Here is an 18005-nt window from a genome sequence, read left to right as displayed (position 1 = left end):
GCCGACCAGGAGAGGAGAGGAGAGATCAGGAATTCACTCTCAACAGGGACTTACTGTGTACCCAATGTGTGTTCACTGTGCTAGAAGAGATGACACAGGGGTGAGCAAACTGACCTGCTCTCCCGGAGCTTCTGTTATAATAAGGAAGAGAAATCATTAACTAGGAGCCAAATGAACGCTATAATTATGAGGTTGATAATGGGTATGAATAGGGCCAAGGAGGGCTGCTCTGAAGAAGTGACATTTAAACTACAGGTTAAAGGGTAACAATGAACGAGCTTTTGCAAGAACTGGAGTAAAAGCTTTCAAGGCTCCTCTGGGTCGAGGAAAGGGCAAGTGCAAAGGCTCTGACCTGGGGAAAGGATTGAGGTGTTTCAGAGTCAGAACCAAGCGCTCTGTACGTAACAGAGAATAAGTGAGGATGGAAGTGTTCTGAGATGATGTTGGACAGGAAACGCAGAGGATTGTGGGCTGTGGTAATGATACTCAGCAGTGGGAAGTTATTGAAAGATTTTGAGAGGAGTTAACATCGCCTGGTCCAGGGGCTATATGGGAGGCATGGGTTGGAGAGATGAGTGCACATGCTGGGAGACTGGGAGAGTTTGTCACTAGATGGTTTGAACTATGGTTACACTAGTCCCTTGGCAACTACTTGGATATGGAAAGAGAGGGAAGGGGAAGAAGAATCAGCAATGTCTCCTGGAATTTGGCTTAAGTAACTGGATGGATAATGGTGGTATCAGTTACTGAAAAGCCTGGAAGGAGACATGGGCTGGTGTGGGATGAGAGGAAATCAAGGCCCATCTGATGACTAATTTTGAGATATCTGTAGGATATCCAAATAGAATTGTCAAGCAGCCACTCTGATATGTTAATTTGCAGCTGTTAAGAGAGATCTAGACTAGAGACATAAATTTGAGAGTGCATAGATAGACCACTGTTTCAAGCAGTGGCACATGTAATGTGCTTGACCCCCAAGTCAATCATTTTAAAACAGCCCCTCCTCTATATGACAAAATATTTTTCATAATAGTCATGTAATAATAGGTAATATTGAAACTTTCTTGATTAATACTTTAGTTTTAAAAGAAAAATTAACAATTAAAAGCAATACATTTTCATTTTAAAGATATTCAAATTTGGTAAAATATTTCAGTATGGGTTATATATTTTACACTTACCAACAGAAATATTACACCTTGAAGTTCACACTCTGTTTCACTGTTTTAAAGACACATAAAAACTCCAAATGTGGGCCTCCCTGGTGGCGCAGTGGTTGAGAGTCCGCCTGCCGATGCAGGGGATACGGGTTCGTGCCCCGGTCTGGGAGGATCCCATATGCCGCGGAGCGGCTGGGCCCGTGAGCCATGGCCGCTGGGCCTGCGCATCCGGAGCCTGTGCTCCGCAACGGGAGAGGCCACAACAGTGAGAGGCCCGCATACCGCAAAAAGAAGAAAAAAAAAAAAAAAAAAAAAAAAAAACTCCAAATGTTCACGTAGAATGACAGGATTGAAAAACTCAAGTTTGATTTTACCATTTCACAATCACTGTGCTGTCATTGTTCATTTTAAATCTACTGCCTAACCACGGGAATATGTAGTGCTACAGGGGGAACAGACATGAACTGTACCTGACACAAGATGGAATAATTTCAAACTATTACTAACCTCTCTTGAAATGAATGCATGTAGCGGAGTCTGCACGTGTCCTGTGGAAGAGGGGGAGGGCTGACTTCATAAATGGGCATTCTCCAGATGAACTTCCATGTCCAATACAGTGCTTATTAAAGAATAACTAATTAAAATATGCTAATTTGAAACTTACATATTTTTATTAAAACTCAACAGTAACTGCAGCCATTGTTTACAATTTAAATCAATAAAAGATAAGCCCTCCCACCTTAGGAGTATTTTGTTGCTGACACTGTTTAGAATTGGTGATAAGGAAAATTAGACCCACACATAGCTGGTCCTATTGTTGTTTTAATAATCTCTACAGACCATGCATCCCCATTGCCTGTACCAGAGATGGATAGCTCTCACTGCCCTGCCCTTGGTACCCCTCTGATTATAAGCTATGGGAATGGCTGAGATAACCTGGGAAGAAAGTGCAGCTGGAGAAAAAGGACTAGGACCAAACTTTGAGGCATTCTTATATGTAGAGAGTTACAGGGAAAAAAAAGATGAAACAACAAAGGAGGCAGAAGGAGGAGCCATTGAAGTAGGAGGAAAATCAGGAGTCTAATTTCACAAAAGCAAAGGAATAAACGCGTTTCAAGCAGAGTGTGGTCGGTGGGGCCCAGTGTTGCTCAAAGATCATATGAGATGATAACTAAAAAATGACCTTGAATTCTGCAGCCCATATCTGGTGGATGACCTTGACAAGGTCAGTGTCAGTGGAGTGGTGGAAACAGAAGGCAGATAGAAGTGGGCTGAAGAGTGATTGGGGGATTAACAGGAGTACATCTAGACAACTGGTTTGAAAAGTTTTACTACAGTTACCTACCTGAATTTCCCAGTAGTAAGTCTAAGAATGAGATTGGAGTCGGGAGGGGGTTTAGAACCCAAAATACATATGTTTGGTGGACAGGGAATTGTGGGGCAGTAGGTGGTAAAGAAGGGCATGGAGACAAATCACTGCTAATTTTCTCACAGGTCGCTGACTATCTCATGATTCAAAATATCCATACAGTCATCATCCTCTAATGAAACTTGCTTTTCTAAGGCACCTTTATCTGAAAGTAATTTCTGATTTAATGCTGTTGATTTCCTCTTTGTTGTGATTTTCCTAGCAAATACATTATTAATTTTTATATTACATTGCCAATGCATAGTTGTTCCTTCAACGTTGTGGGATAATAGGCTCATTGATTAACTGGGGAGCCTAACTTAACATTTGCGGCTTTAGGAATATGTGTCCCAAGAGTCAAACACTGGAGTATTAGTGTACTTTTGCATTTCAATCTATTTGTATATCGGAGGCAATCCATTTACAATTAGATAATTATAGTGGCTTCCATTCTTCCCCTTGGTAATGTTATTTTGCAGTTCCTCTCATCCAGAGACAGACTCTGTTTCCCCACCTTTTGAATTTTGAAAAATCTTATATCTTATTTTTGGACAATAGAATGTAGTACAGACCATGTGTTAATTCTGAGTCTAGACCTCAAGAAGCCTCGATTGCTTCTGTTCTTTCTCTCAGAACTTTGCCATTGCCATGAAAATAAACTTGGACTAGCCTGCTGTAGGATGAGCCACCATGTGCAAGCAGAGCTAAGTCATGCCAGCCAAAGCCATCCTAGACCAATCTGCCCACAGTCAGTACACCAGCTGACCCTAGGAGGAGGCCCAGTTGAGATCAGCCAGGTCTCATCCAGATCAGCAGAACTCATGAGAATTAATAAGTGGTTGTTGTTTAAGCCACAAAGTTTCGAGTTGACTTGTTTACCAGCAATAACTAACTGATAGAGTCATGTAGCCTTGAACCTTCGGAGATGATACTTAAGATGGAAGCTGAATGCGCTATGATTAGATACAGCAATACTTTTTTCAATTACTTGGAGCTTCAATATAGCATATGCTAGAAATGCATTACTCTGAACATTGAGTTGTGGATGTTATTAGCTCATAAAGAAGTGATTATTTTTAGTGTATTCTGATGAAAAGCAGTCATGGGAAATGGCCAGGTTAATTTTACTTAGATTCTTTAACTCTGATTTTCTTCATGCCCATCCCATGACCGTCTCAAATCTTAATGTTACAGCAACATAATCACATTCTTTTGCTCATTAAGTAGAAGGATATGATTTCAATTTGGCTGCTTCTTTGAGAGCAGAAAATTGCTGAAATGATACTAATGAAATGCTCACTGACTTACATGCCCTTAAAAATATTTCAATTATTTGTGTCAGTCTCTTTTTTCTTTGACTTTTTTCCATAAGCATCTACTTGGCATATCCACAAAGGGATGTCTTCCTGCAGAGGGGAAAGAAATGTTCACCGGTTCTAAAAAGCTGCTGTCAGGATCCTGACATAGGTGAACATTTTTTTCTCTTATCACTACATTGTTTCCCTGAACAGACTGTAATTTCATCAATTTTCCATGCTTATGGCCATGAATGCTTGGCATTACCACATGTTAACGTTAACAAAAAAAGAAATTTCATGGCTTCAGTTTTCATTTGAAGACAAAGAAGACATGAAGACCTCATTAGAAATGTGGTGTGTCTCCTGTTGGCTCACACCTGCTTTCCTTAGCTTTTTCTTTCCTTCGTGTTGATGCCAATGGCAGACATTGCTCTCCACCTGCCCATCCCTTTGCCCAATCCCTGCTGGTAACAGGAGGTCAGAACCTTTTCAGAAGCCAGTTTTTGTGATACCTACACATGGTGGTGCTTATAGAGTCTGGACTCTTCTTTCCTTTCAGTATCAAAGAAATAGCCATTTATGGGGAACCTTAGGTAGCATTTATAACAGATTTATTTCCCTTTGTATTTCTTAGACTACTCATGTGGTTTTGAAATGAGATAAATGCATTTTTCTTTCAAAATTTGAAATTGTAAATTATGATAAAACCTACTAAATTTAGAAAGAACTCTATCATGTGGGGAAGTTCATTACTCCTTGAAGTTTTTTCTGAGTCTCTTACTTACTAGGTGTATGACTTTGGGCAGGTTATGTAGCTTTTCTGTGCCTCAGTTTTCTCACATGTAAAATGATAATACAGTCAGCCCTCAGTATCCATGGGGGATTGTTTATAGTACCCTCAAGGATACCAAAATCGGTGGATGCTCAAATCCCCTATATAATATGGTATAGTATTTGCACATAACCTATGCACATCCTCCCGTATGGTTTAAGTCATCTCTAGATTACTTATAATACCTAATAGAATGTAAATGCTATGTAAGTAGTTGCCAGTGTGTGGCAAGTTCAAGGTTTGCTTTTTGGAACTTGGTGGAAATTATTTTTTCCTGAATAGTTTTTTTTTAACATCTTTATTGGAGTATAATTGCTTTACAGTGGTGTGTTAGTTTCTGCTTTATAACAAAGTGAATCAGCTATACATATACACATATCCCCATATCTCCACCCTCTTGTGTCTCCCTCCCACCCTCCCTGTCCCACCCCTCTAGGTGGTCACCAGCATGGAGCTGATCTCCCTGTGCTATGCAGCTGCTTCCCACTAGCTATCAGTTTTACATTTGGTAGTGTATATATGTCCACGCCACTCTCTCACTTCGTCCCAGCTTACCCTTCTCCCTCCCCGTGTCCTCCACTCCATTCTCTACATCTTTGTCTTTACTGAATAGTTTTGATCCATGGTTGGTTGGATCTGTGGATGTGGAACCCACAGATACGGAGGGCCAACTGTAGTAATACCTACTTCACAAGATTGTTATGAGGCTTAAGTTTGCTAACACCTGTGAAATGCATAGGTCAGTGCTTGGCACACGAAGCATTCAATAACTGTTCATTTAGTTGTTATTCTTAATTTTTATCTTAAAATTATTTATACATATTTTGTTTTTAAGATTATACTCTTCCTCATAAAAACTTTCTCATAATCTCTTGCATGAATTTGATGTTTACCAAGTTACAAAGGAGTTCTTATCTGGTTTGCAAAGCCTCACAGGTGTGGACAGAGCAGGGATAATCATACTTATTTTACAGATGAGGAAAAAATTAAAGAGAATAATCACATGATCCAGTAATTCCACTTCCAGGTATATACCCGAAAAAATTGAAAGCGAGAACTCAAGCAGCTATTTGTACAAAAATCTTCAAAGCAGCATTAGTCACAATAGCCAAAAGATGGAAGCAACCCAAATGCCTATGGATGCATGACTAGATTAAACAATGGGGTATTATTCAGCCTTAAAAAGGAGTGAGGGCTCGGGTATCGCTTTCAGTCGGAGCGCAGGGAGAGGACTGGGGCTGGCGGCAGTAAGAGAGCCTGAAGGGGTTAGTGCACCACGGCTAGCCCAGAGGGAGTCCCGGGAAAGGGTCTGGAGCTGCCGAAGAGGCAAGAGACTTTTTTCCCTTTTGTTTCCTGGTGCGCGAGGAGAGGGCATTAAGAGGGCTGCTTGGGGAAGCGCCGGAGACAGGCGCGAGCCGCGGGTAAGGCGCGGACCTCGGAGACGGGCGTGGGACGCTGGGGCTGCCACCGCCGCCGCCGCCGCCGCGGGGCCTGTGTGCGAGCGCGGGGCACTGTCCGCCCCGCCTTCCGGGGGGCCTGTGCACCCCGCCACTGCCGGGGTCCCGGGAACCGGGGACAGCTTTCCCGGGAAAGCGCACGGAGCGCCACGGTCTGGTGCAACGTCACGCCGGCCTCTGCCGCCGCAGGCCCGCCCCACACTGCGCGCCCCTCCCTCCCCTCTGCCTGAGTGAGCCAGAGCCCCCGAATCAGCGGCTCCTTTAAACCCGTCCTCTCTGAGCGAAGAACGGACGCCCTCCGGCGACCTACGCGCAGAGGCGGGGCCAGGTCCAAGGCTGAGACCCGGGAGCTGTGAGAGCAGAGACAGGGAAATCTCTCTGTGCAGCCTCGGAGGCAGCGGATTAAAGCTCCACGGTCCATTTGATGTGCCCTGCGTCTCTGGAGTGCATGAATGGACAGCGAATCATCCCAAATTGAGGAAGTGGACTTTGAGGACAAGATTTAAGACTTTCCCCCCTTTTCCTCTTTTTACAACGAATTATCCCAAATTGAGGAGGTGGACTTGGAGAGCAAGATTTTTGATTTTTCCCCCTGCTCTCTTTTTGTGAATGTGTATGTGTAATCTTCTGTGTAAGATTCTCTCTGTATAGCTTTGTTTCCACCATATGTCCCAGGGTTCTATCGGTCCGTTTTTTTTTCAATAATTACTTTTTAATTTTAATAACGCTACTATATTTCATACTTTATTCTATTTTACTTTACCTGCTCTTTCTTTTTTTCCTACCTTCCCTTCCTCCCTCCCTCCCTCCGCTCCTCCTTTCCTTCTTTCTTTTTCTTTCCTCCCTCCCTCCCTCCCACCCTTCTTCTTTCCACTTTCTTTTTCTTTCCTCCCTCCCTCCCTCCTGTCTTTCTTTCTTTCCTTCCTCCCTCCCTCCCTCCCTTCTTCCATTCACTCTTCCTTTTGCTTTCATTCCTCCCTCCCTCCCTCCTTTCTTTCCTTCTTTCTTTCCATCCTTCCTCCCTCCCTCCCTCCCTCCTTTCTTTCTTCCTTCCTTCCTTTCTTCCCTTCTTCCTTTCTTTCCCTCTCTCTTTCTTTCTTCTACTAATTCTTTCTTTCTACTTTTTCTCCCTGTTATTCTGAGCTGGCTGGATGAAAGGCTCTTGGTGCTGCAGCCAGGAGTCAGTGCTGTGCCTCTGAAGTGGGAGAGCCAACTTCAGGACACGGGTCCACAAGAGACCTCCCAGCTCCACATAATATCAAGCAGCGAAAATCTCCCAGAGATCTCCATCTCAGCACCAGCACCCAGCTTCAGTCAACGACCAGCAAGCTACAGTGCTGGTCACCCTATGCCAAGCAACTAGCAAGGCAGGAACACAACCCCACCCATTAACAGAGAGGCTACCTAAAAACATAATAAGGCCATAGGCACCCCAAAACACACCACCAGACGTGGACCTGTCCACCAGAAAGACAAGATCGAGCCTCAACCACCAGAACACAGGCATTAGTCCCCCCCCACCAGGAAGCCTACACAACCTACTGAAACAACCTTAGCCACTGGGGACAGACACCAAAAACAACGGGAACTACGAATCTGCAGCCTGCAAAAAGGAGACCCCAAACACAGTAACATAAGCAAAATGAGAAGACAGAAAAACACACAGCAGGTGAAGGAGCAAGATAAAAACCTACCAGACCTAACAAATGAAGAGGTAATAGGCAGTCTACCTGAAAAAGAATTCAGAATAATGATAGTAAAGCTGATCCAAGATTCTATTTCCAAGATGCATAATCTTGGAAATAGAATAGACAAAATGCAAGAAACAGTTAACAAGAACCTAGAAGAACTAAAGATGAATCAAGCATCGATTAAAAACACAATACATGAAATGAAAAATACTCTAGATGGGATCAATAGCAGAATAACTGAGGCAGAAGAACGGATAAGTGAGGTGGAAGATAAAATAGTGGAAATAACTGCTGCAGAGCAAAATAAAGAAAAAAGAATGAAAAGAACAGAGGACAGTCTCAGAGACCTCTGGGACAACATTAAACGCACCAACATTCGAATTATAGGGGTTCCAGAAGAAGAAGAAGAGAAAAAGAAAGGGACTGAGAAAATATTTGAAGAGATTATAGTTGAAAACTTCCCTAATATGGGAAAGGAAATAGTTAATCAAGTCCAGGAGGCACAGAGAGTCCCATACAGAATAAATCCAAGGAGAAATACACCAAGACACATATTAATCAAACTGTCAAAAATTAAACACAAAGAAATCATATTAAAAGCAGCAAGGGAAAAACAACAAATAACACACAAGGGAATCCCCATCAGGATAACAGCTGATCTCTCAGCAGAAACTCTACAAGCCAGAAGGGAGTGGCAGGACATAATTAAAGTGATGAAGGAGAGAAACCTGCAACCAAGATTACTCTACCCAGCAACGATCTCATTCAGATTTGATGGAGAAATTAAAACCTTTACAGACAAGCAAAAGCTGAGAGAGTTCAGCACCACCAAACCAGCTTTACAACAAATGCTAAAGGAACTTCTCTAGGCAAGAAACACAACAGAAGGAAAAGACCTACAATAACGAACCCAAAGCAATTAAGGAAATGGGAATAGGAACATACATATCAATAATTACCTTAAATGTAAATGGACTAAATGCTCCCACCAAAAGACACAGAGTGGCTGAATGGATACAAAAACAAGACCCATATATATGCTGTCTACAAGAGACCCACTTCAGACCTAGAGACACATACAGATTGAAAGTAAGGGGATGGAAAAAGATATTCCATGCAAATGGAAACCAAAAGAAAGCTGGAGTAGCAATTCTCGTATCAGACAAAATAGACTTTAAAATAAAGACTACTAGAAGAGACAAAGAAGGACACTACATAATGATCAAGGGAATGATCCAAGAAGAAGATATAACAATTGTAAATATTTATGCACCCAACATAGGAGCACCTCAATACATAAGGCAAATACTAACAGCCATAAAAGGAGAAATCGACAGTAACACAATCATAGTAGGGGACTTTCACACCCCACTTTCACCAATGGACAGATCATCCAAAATGAAAATAAATAAGGAAACACAAGCTTTAAATGATACATTAAACAAGATGGACTTAATTGATATTTATAGGACATTCCATCCAAAAACAACAGAATACACATTTTTCTCAAGAGCTCATGGAACATTCTCCAGGATAGATCATATCTTGGGTCACAAATCAAGCCTTGGTAAATTTAAGAAAATTGAAATTGTATCAAGTATCTTTTCCGACCACAATGCTATGAGACTAGATATCAATTACAGGAAAAGAGCTGTAAAAAATACAAACACATGGAGGCTAAACAATACACTACTTAATAACGAAGTGATCACTGAAGAAATCAAAGAGGAAATTAAAAAATACCTAGAAACAAATGACAATGGAGACACAACGACCCAAAACCTATGGGACGCAGCAAAAGCAGTTCTAAGAGGGAAGTTTATAGCAATACAATCCCACCTTAAGAAACAGGAAACATTTCGAGTAAACAACCTGACCCTGCACCTAAAGCAATTAGAGAAAGAAGAACAAAAATCCCCCAAAGTTAGCAGAAGGAAAGAAATCATAAAGATCAGATCAGAAATAAATGAAAAACAAATGAAGGAAACGATAGCAAAGATCAAGCAAACTAAAAGCTGGTTCTTTGAGAAGATAAACAAAATTGACAAACCATTAGCCAGACTCATCAAGAAAAGAAGGGAGAAGACTCAAATCAATAGAAGTAGAAATGAAAAAGGAGAAGTAACAACTGACACTGCAGAAATACAAAAGATCATGAGAGATTACTATAAGCAACTCTATGCCAATAAAATGGACAACCTGGAAGAAATGGACAAATTCTTAGAAATGCACAACCTGCCAAGACTGACTCAGGAAGAAATAGAAAATATGAATAGACCAATCACAAGCACTGAAATTGAAACTGTGATTAAAAATCTTCCATCAAACAAAAGCCCAGGACCAGATGGCTTCACAGGCGAATTCTATCAAACATTTAGAGAAGAGCTAACACCCATCCTTCTCAAACTCTTCCAAACAATATCAGAGGAAGGAACACTGCCAAACTCATTCTACGAGGCCACCATCACCTTGATACCAAAACCAGGCAAGGATGTCACAAAGAAAGAAAACTACAGGCCAATATCACTGATGAACATAGATGCAAAAATCCTCAACAAAATACTAGCAAACAGAATCCAACAGCACATTAAAAGGATCATACACCATGATCAAGTGGGGTTTATTCCAGGAATGCAAGGACTCTTCAATATACGCAAATCAGTCAATGTGATACACCATATTAACAAGTTGAAGGAGAAAAACCATATGATCATCTCAATAGATGCAGAGAAAGCTTTCGACAAAATTCAACACCCATTTATGATAAAAACCCTGCAGAAAGTAGGCATAGAGGGAACTTTCCTCAACATAATAAAGGCCATATATGACAAACCCACAGCCAACATTGTCCTCAATGGTGAAAAACTGAAACCATTTCCACTAAGATCAGGAACAAGACAAGGCTGCCCACTCTCACCACTCTTATTCAACCTAGTTTTGAAAGGTTTAGCCACAGCAATCAGAGAAGAAAAGGAAATAAAAGGAATCCAAATTGGAAGAGAAGAAGTAAAGCTGTCACTGTTTGCAGATGACATGATACTATACATAGAGAATCCTAAAGAGGCTACCGAAAAACTACTAGAGCTAATCAATGAATTTGGTAAAGTAGCAGGATACAAAATTAATGTACAGAAATCTCTGGCATTCCTGTACACTAATGATGAAAAATCTGAAAATGAAATCAAGAAAACACTCCCATTTACCATTGCAACAAAAAGAATAAAATATCTAGGAATAAACCTACCTGAGGAGACAAAAGACCTTTATGCAGAAAATTATAAGACACTGATGAAAGAAATTAAAGATGATACAAATAGATGGAGAGATATACCATGCTCCTGGATTGGAAGAATCAATATTGTGAAAATGACTCTACTACCCAAAGCAATCTACAGATTCAATGCAATCCCTATCAAACTACCACTGGCATTTTTCACAGAACTAGAGCAAAAAATTTCAAAATTTGTTTGGAAAAACAAAAGACCCCGAATAGCCAAAACAATCTTGAGAACGAAAAACGGAGCTGGAGGAATCAGGCTCCCTGACTTCAGACTATACTACAAAGCTACAGTAATTAAGACAGTGTGGTACTGGCATAAAAACAGAAAGATAGATCAGTGGATCAGGATAGAAAGCCCAGAGATAAACCCACGCACATATGGCCAACTTACCTTTGATAAAGGAGGCAGGGATGTACAGTGGAGAAAGGACAGCCTCTTCAATAAGTGGTGCTGGGAAAACTGGACAGGGACATGTAAAAGTTTGAGATTAGATCATTCCCTAACACCATACACAAAAATAAGCTCAAAATGGATTAAAGACCTAAATGTAAGGCCAGAAACTATCAAACTCTTAGAGGAAAACATAGGTAGAAGACTCTATGACATAAATCACAGCAAGATCCTTTTGGACCCACCTCCTAGAGAAATGGAAATAAAAACAAAGATAAACAAATGGGACCTAATGAAACTTCAAAGCTTTTGCACAGCAAAGGAAACATAAACAAGACCAAAAGACAACCCTCAGAATGGGAGAAAATATTTGCAAATGAAGCAACTGACAAAGGATTAATCTCCAAAATTTATAAACAGCTCATGCAGCTCAATAGCAAAAAAACAAATAACCCAATCCAAAAATGGGCAGAAGACTTAAATAGGCATTTCTCCAAAGAAGATATACAGACTGCCAACAAACACATGAAAGAATGCTCAACATCATTAATCATTAGAGAAATGCAAATCAAAACTACAATGAGATATCTTCTCACACCAGTCAGAATGGCCATCATCAAGAAATCTAGAAACAATAAATGCTGGAGAGGGTGTGGAGGAAAGGGAACACTCTTGCACTGCTGGTGGGAATGTGAATTGGTACAGCCACTATGGAGAACAGTATGGAGGTTCCTTAAAAAACGACAAATAGAACTACCATATGACCCAGCAATCCCACTACTAGGCATATACCCTGAGAAAACCATAATTCAAAAAGAGTCATGTACCAAAATGTTCATTGCAGCTCTATTCACAATAGCCCGGAGCTGGAAACAACCTAAGTGTCCATCATCGGATGAATGGATAAAGAAGATGTGGCACATATATACAATGGAATATTACTCAGCCATAAAAAGAGACGAAACTGAGCTATTTGTAATGAGGTGGATAGACCTAGAGTCTGTCATACAGAGTGAAGTAAGTCAGAAAGAGAAAGACAAATACCGTATGCTAACACATATATACGGAATTTAAAAAAAAAAAATGTCATGAAGAACCTAGGGGTAAAACGGGAATAAAGACACAGACCTACTAGAGAATGGACTTGAGGTTACGGGGAGGGGGAAGGGTAAGCTGTGACAAAGCGAAAGAGAGGCATGGACATATATACACTACCAAACGTAAGGTAGATAGATAGTGGGAAGCAGCCACAGAGCACAGGGAGATCAGCTCGGTGCTTTGTGACCGCCTGGAGGGGTGGGATGGGGAGGGTGGGAGGGAGGGAGATGCATGAGGGAAGGGATGTGGGAACAGATGTATATGTATGACTGATTCACTTTGTTATAAAGCAGAAACTAATAAAAAAAAATTTAAAAAAAGTGAAATTCTGATATGTGCTGTAACATGGATGAACTTTGAATACATTATGCTAATGAAATGTCAGACACAAAAGGACAGATATTGTATGATTCCCCTTATATGAAGTACCTGAGATAGTCACAGTCATAGATACAGAAGGTAGATTAGTGATTGCCAGGGGCTAGAGGGTGGGGGAATGGGGAATTATTGTCTAGGGGGTACAGAGTGTCAGTTTGGGATGATGAAAAAGTTCTGGAGATGGATAGTGGTGATGCTTGCACAACAGTGGGAATGCACTTAATGTCAATGAACTGTATACTTAAAATTGGTTAAAATGGTAAATGTCACGTTATGTATATTTTTCTACAGTAAAAAAGTGAAGGTTTCTACACATGTCATAGTATGAATAATAAAAATACTCGGAAAGAATAGATAGCTTCCTATCTTGTATTTTAACTGTATCATTTAGAGAGCAGAAGGCAGGTCTTTGAGGGCATTAAAGTTTTAAAAATTTATTTTATTTTAAAACCAATATGGTCTAATTGAAAATTTGAGAAGTATAGACAGGCATAAAATGAAAATAAAAGGGCCATCCCCCTTTCCTCTGATGCTCTACAAAGTAACTTTTGACGTGCTTTTTCTCTGTATCCATTCTGTGTGGGTATATATAAGCAAATACAACATATATTTGGGTGGGGGAGGGGAGAGAGACTACGTTTTAGAAAAATACACGGGCTCAATGGTAGTATTCAATAACTTCAATTTTTCACTTGACATCATATATTTAAATTCAGAAATAGATATCTACCCATTCTTTTTAATAGCTGCATAATGTTCTATAACTTCAACCCTCTTTTCCTTCCCTTTCCCTTTTATTAAAAAAAACTTTGAGTTATAATTTAGGTAAAATACACCTATTTAAAACATGCAGTTTATGGCATTTTGACAAATATATGTAACACCCTGCTAGTCAAGGCGTAGAGCATTTTTATCACCTCAAATTCCCTCACAGGTATTCTCTCAAGAATATATATATCCTTTTGTGAAATGACAGTCAAATATTTTGGCAATTTTAAATTTATTTTATTTTTATTTTTGGCTGCGTTGGGTCTGCATTGCTGTGTGCAAGCTTTCTCTAGTTGTGGCGAGTGGGGCCTACTCTTCATTGCGGTGTGCGGGCTTCTCATTGCGGTGGCTTCTCTGGCTGCGGAGCACGGGCTCTAGGCCTGTGGGCTTCAGTAGTCGTGGCTCGTGGGCTTTAGAGCACAGGCTCAGTAGTTGTGACACACGGGCTTAGTTGCTCCGCGGCATGTGCGATTTTCCTAGACCAGGGCTCGAACCCATGTCCCCTGCATTGGCAGGCGGATTCTTAACCACTGCACCACCAGGGAAGCACGGCAGTTTTAAAAATGGGTTGCTGTCTTCTTACTGAGTTGCAAGTGTTCTTTGTATTTATTCTGGAAATAAGCCTTTTGTCAGGTGTATGTATTGTGAATATTTTTTTCCTGTTTGTATGAGGCTTGACCTTTCTCTTAACAGTGTTTCTTGAAAATCAAAGTTTTTAATTTTGATAAAACTCAATTAGTCAATATTTTTCTCTTATTGCTAGTGCTTTTCTATCATGTTTAAGGAATCTTTGGGCAGGTTCCCAGATATGGTGGTGCAGTCAGTGGTGGCTTGGGCTTCCACACCCGGCTGGGTGGCCAGTTCACTGGGGTTGGCTGGTGGTGTGAGCTCCTTCAAGGGGCAAATGGCCGAGTATACAACAATCTCCATTGACTTCTTGGACAGGGAGAACCTGAGGGCCCACACCTTCTTCCTGTCCCGCTACCATAAGGATCACGTGAAAGGATTAAGCGGCCCTACTTTGAAAAGAAGGTTGGAGTACAGATGAGGAAACTGAAGAACCAGAGAGGTTAAATTAGTTGCCCAAGGTCACACATCCAGTAGATGGCAGGACCAGGATTTCCACCAGCTTGAAGGTTTACTTATACTGTTTGCTGTTACCAGAGAGTTGTCAACTAGTTGTTGTTAACTAAAGATTTTGGGAGAAACACATTATATCAGCTGAAATTGAAACTCCTACCCAGATATCTTTAGTCAATGAAGCATCAAGAGAGAAGGGAGAGATTGTTGTGACTCTCTTACCAGCTGGTCATTGCCCAGGATCAATTACGTTTTTATTTCAGGGCGATAACAGAACTGTCTTGTACATGGGAGACTTCAGACTCGCAAAAGGAGAAGCTGCTAGAAGCTTGCATTCTGGGGCCAGACTGCAAGACATCTTAGAGTGTGTACTTATATACTACTTTCTGCAATCCAAAATATTATTAAATTCCTAGTTGGGTGGAGTGTCTGAGTGGAATATCCGAGCTGGTTTGAAGCTGGATCGTTCAGAGTCTGTACCGTGATGTGTGGCTGAACTGCAAAGCAGCTTACGGGTAGGAGTATCAATCAGCCTTAGTGAGGAGTTAGGAGTCCAGGTTCTTGTGGATAAACGAGACATTTAGAAACATACCTGACATTCTTCATCATCTCACAACAGACGGTAGCACTCAGATCCACACATGTCGGCATACAAAAGCAGAAGAATATTTTCAGTGGAATAAGTTACCCTGCAGAATTAGTTCCAAAAATAGAATTCCACTTCACACAGTCAGCATGAAGCCATCCACTATGTGGTCTGGAGAAAGAACCAGAAAAAACAATGTCATTGTGAGGATTGGAGAGAGTTTGTACAGAGCTCACTTTTTTTTTTTTTAAACTCCTCCTACAGTGAGATTAAAGATATTTTGAGCCACATCTGTCCTGTGAATGTTACCGAACTCAGATCCGACTGCTCACCACTCGAAAGTCAGTACCCGAGAGGCAGTTGTTGGTAGAAAAGAAAATTGCTTTTAATCAGAATGCCAGCAATCTGGGGAAAAGGTGAACTCATGTCTCCCAAAAAAACCAACTCCAAAGATTTTGCTCAGCCATGAAAGTTTTTAAAGGGGAAGTAATCTCAGTTAATCATCGAGATGGGGGATCAAACTCATAGCCATCTCCCACTGTGTGCAGGCTTGTTGCCGCCTTGTGAACTTTCTTTAGATGCTGTCTTGTTCACATGGTTTGTGAGATTACTGAAGGGGAAGCTACTAGGAAAAAGACCTGGTCTTCAGTTAATTACTTATTCTTCATCTCTACTTCTTTGATCTAAGGAAAGAACCAACAGGTTAGGCAAGGTATTGTGTGATCAAAAGATTTGAAAGGTGTACTTGGGCCAGAGATGAGTAGATCTTGGGGGTGCCTGGTTTAAAAGTTAGTTACAGTAGTCTCTTCTTGGACCCCTAGGTGCACCCTTTCTCATTTCTTAGATTAAAATGAGAGATCTTTTGGAGCTCCTACTGTCTGCACTGGTGCCTAATTCTGGATTTTTGCATGCCTCTGGGTCCAGGCTGGAGATACTGGTGGAAGAAAAAAAATCCCAATAATTCACTGCTGAATTGGTCTTGCTTTGAGTTTTATTCTTTTTCTTTTCTTTTCTTTCTTTCTTTCTTTCTTTCTTTCTTTCTTTCTTTCTTTCTTTCTTTCTTTCTTTCTTCCTTCCTTCCTTCCTTCCTTCCTTTCTCTCTCTTTCTTTCTTTCCCTCCCTCCCTCCCTTCCTTCCTTTCTTTCTTTCTTTCTTTCTTTCTTTCTTTCTTTCTTTCTCCCTCCCTCTCCCTCTCTCTCTCTCTCTCTCTCTCTCTCTCTCTCTCTCTCTCTCTCTCTCGCCTGCCCTTCCTTCTTCCTCCCTCTCTCTCTCTTTCTTTCTTTTCTTTCTTTTCTTCCTTCCTTCCTTTCTTTCTCTCTCTCCCTCCCCCCCTCGCTCTTTCTTTCTTTCTCTTTCTTTCTTTCCTTTCTTTCTTTCTTTCTTTCTTTCTTTTCTTTTCTTTTCTTTTCTTTTCTTTCTTTCTTTCTCCTTCTTCTTCCTCTTCTTTTTCCAAGCAGCCTGCTACGATTTCCTTTTCAGAGTCCTCAGATGCTGCCCCATGCATTGTTTACAAGGTTTTTCGTTGTATAGTGTGGCAGAGACACGGTGCGCTATTTAAAAAAAAAAAAAAAAAAAAAGAAGTTAGTTACAATGTAGCTTTGCTAAAGTGACCTGCAAAGGGGCTTCCTGCTGAGGGCAGTTTCCTGCAAAGAGGTGCTCACATGGATGCATATCCAAATGCCATTCCAGAAGGCACAACTATGGATAAAGTTAAAGAAATCTTCAAGCCTTCATGCTGGTCTTCCCCAAAGTATGGAGCCAAAGTATAAACCACTTGGAAAATTGAAGAGAGCTAGAACAATCCACCTAGACTCAGGAGGAAAACAATGATCTCTCTGATGATCCTCTCCCTGTACTTTTAAGGCACAAGGTTCCAAACGAGCAAACTCTTCACCCTGAGGTATTTCCCATGGTGACTGCAATATCACAAAACCAGCCTGACAAACTGAGAAAGGCACAGGATGCCTCAAAGCAGAAAGTACACCAACCTCTCTTTGGGCAAACGTTACAGATTATGAAGAATCCATCAGTGAAAGTGAAGAATTAGAAATCACAGCTTCATCTTAAGGATTTTCATTTAGATGGCTTTGAATTATATAGATCAATTTATGGAAAATAGACATTGTAGTAATATTGAATCTTCCAATCCATGAACATTTGGGTCTTCTTTAATTTCTACCAGTACTATTTTTTTGTTTGTTTTTACTATACTGTTCCTAACTATATTTTGTTAAACTTATCACTAGGTATTTCATATTTTTTGATGCCTTTATATGTGATATTAATAATCCAAAGTCATTTTTTCTTTCCTTTCAGCATTGAAAAAATGCCATTCCATTATTGTTTGGCTTAAGAAATCAGTGATAATCCTTATCTTCATTCTACTATATGTGTTGTCTTTTTTTCCCTTTCCGACTGCTTTTAAGATAGTCTCTTGGGCTTCCCTGGTGGCGCAGTGGTTGGGAATGTGCGTGCCGATGCGGGGGACGTGGGTTCGTGCCCTGGTCTGGGAGGATCCCGCATGCCGCGGAGCGGCTGGGCCCGTGGGCCATGCCCGCTGGGCCTGCGCGTCCGGAGC

General features: G+C 40.9%; 1 long non-coding RNA gene and 1 pseudogene across 2 annotated transcripts in view; both read left to right on the top strand.

The window, feature by feature from the left end:
• The window catches only part of LOC308621026, a 65518-nt gene that overhangs the window by 15459 nt on the left and 32054 nt on the right, over positions 1 to 18005 (top strand). The gene's annotated exons all lie outside the window — the stretch shown is intronic.
• On the top strand, positions 14537 to 15753 carry LOC308620108 (protein artemis-like; annotated as a pseudogene). Its single transcript has 2 exons — positions 14537 to 14758; positions 14850 to 15753. The product of its transcript is annotated as a protein artemis-like (transcript).

This window comes from Mesoplodon bidens (assembly GCF_964165515.1).
Source record: "Mesoplodon bidens genome assembly, chromosome: 7".
Taxonomy (NCBI): Eukaryota; Metazoa; Chordata; class Mammalia; order Artiodactyla; family Ziphiidae; genus Mesoplodon; species Mesoplodon bidens.
The sequence above is the reverse complement of the archived record's forward strand: the minus strand, read 5'-3'. Positions and strand labels throughout refer to the sequence as shown.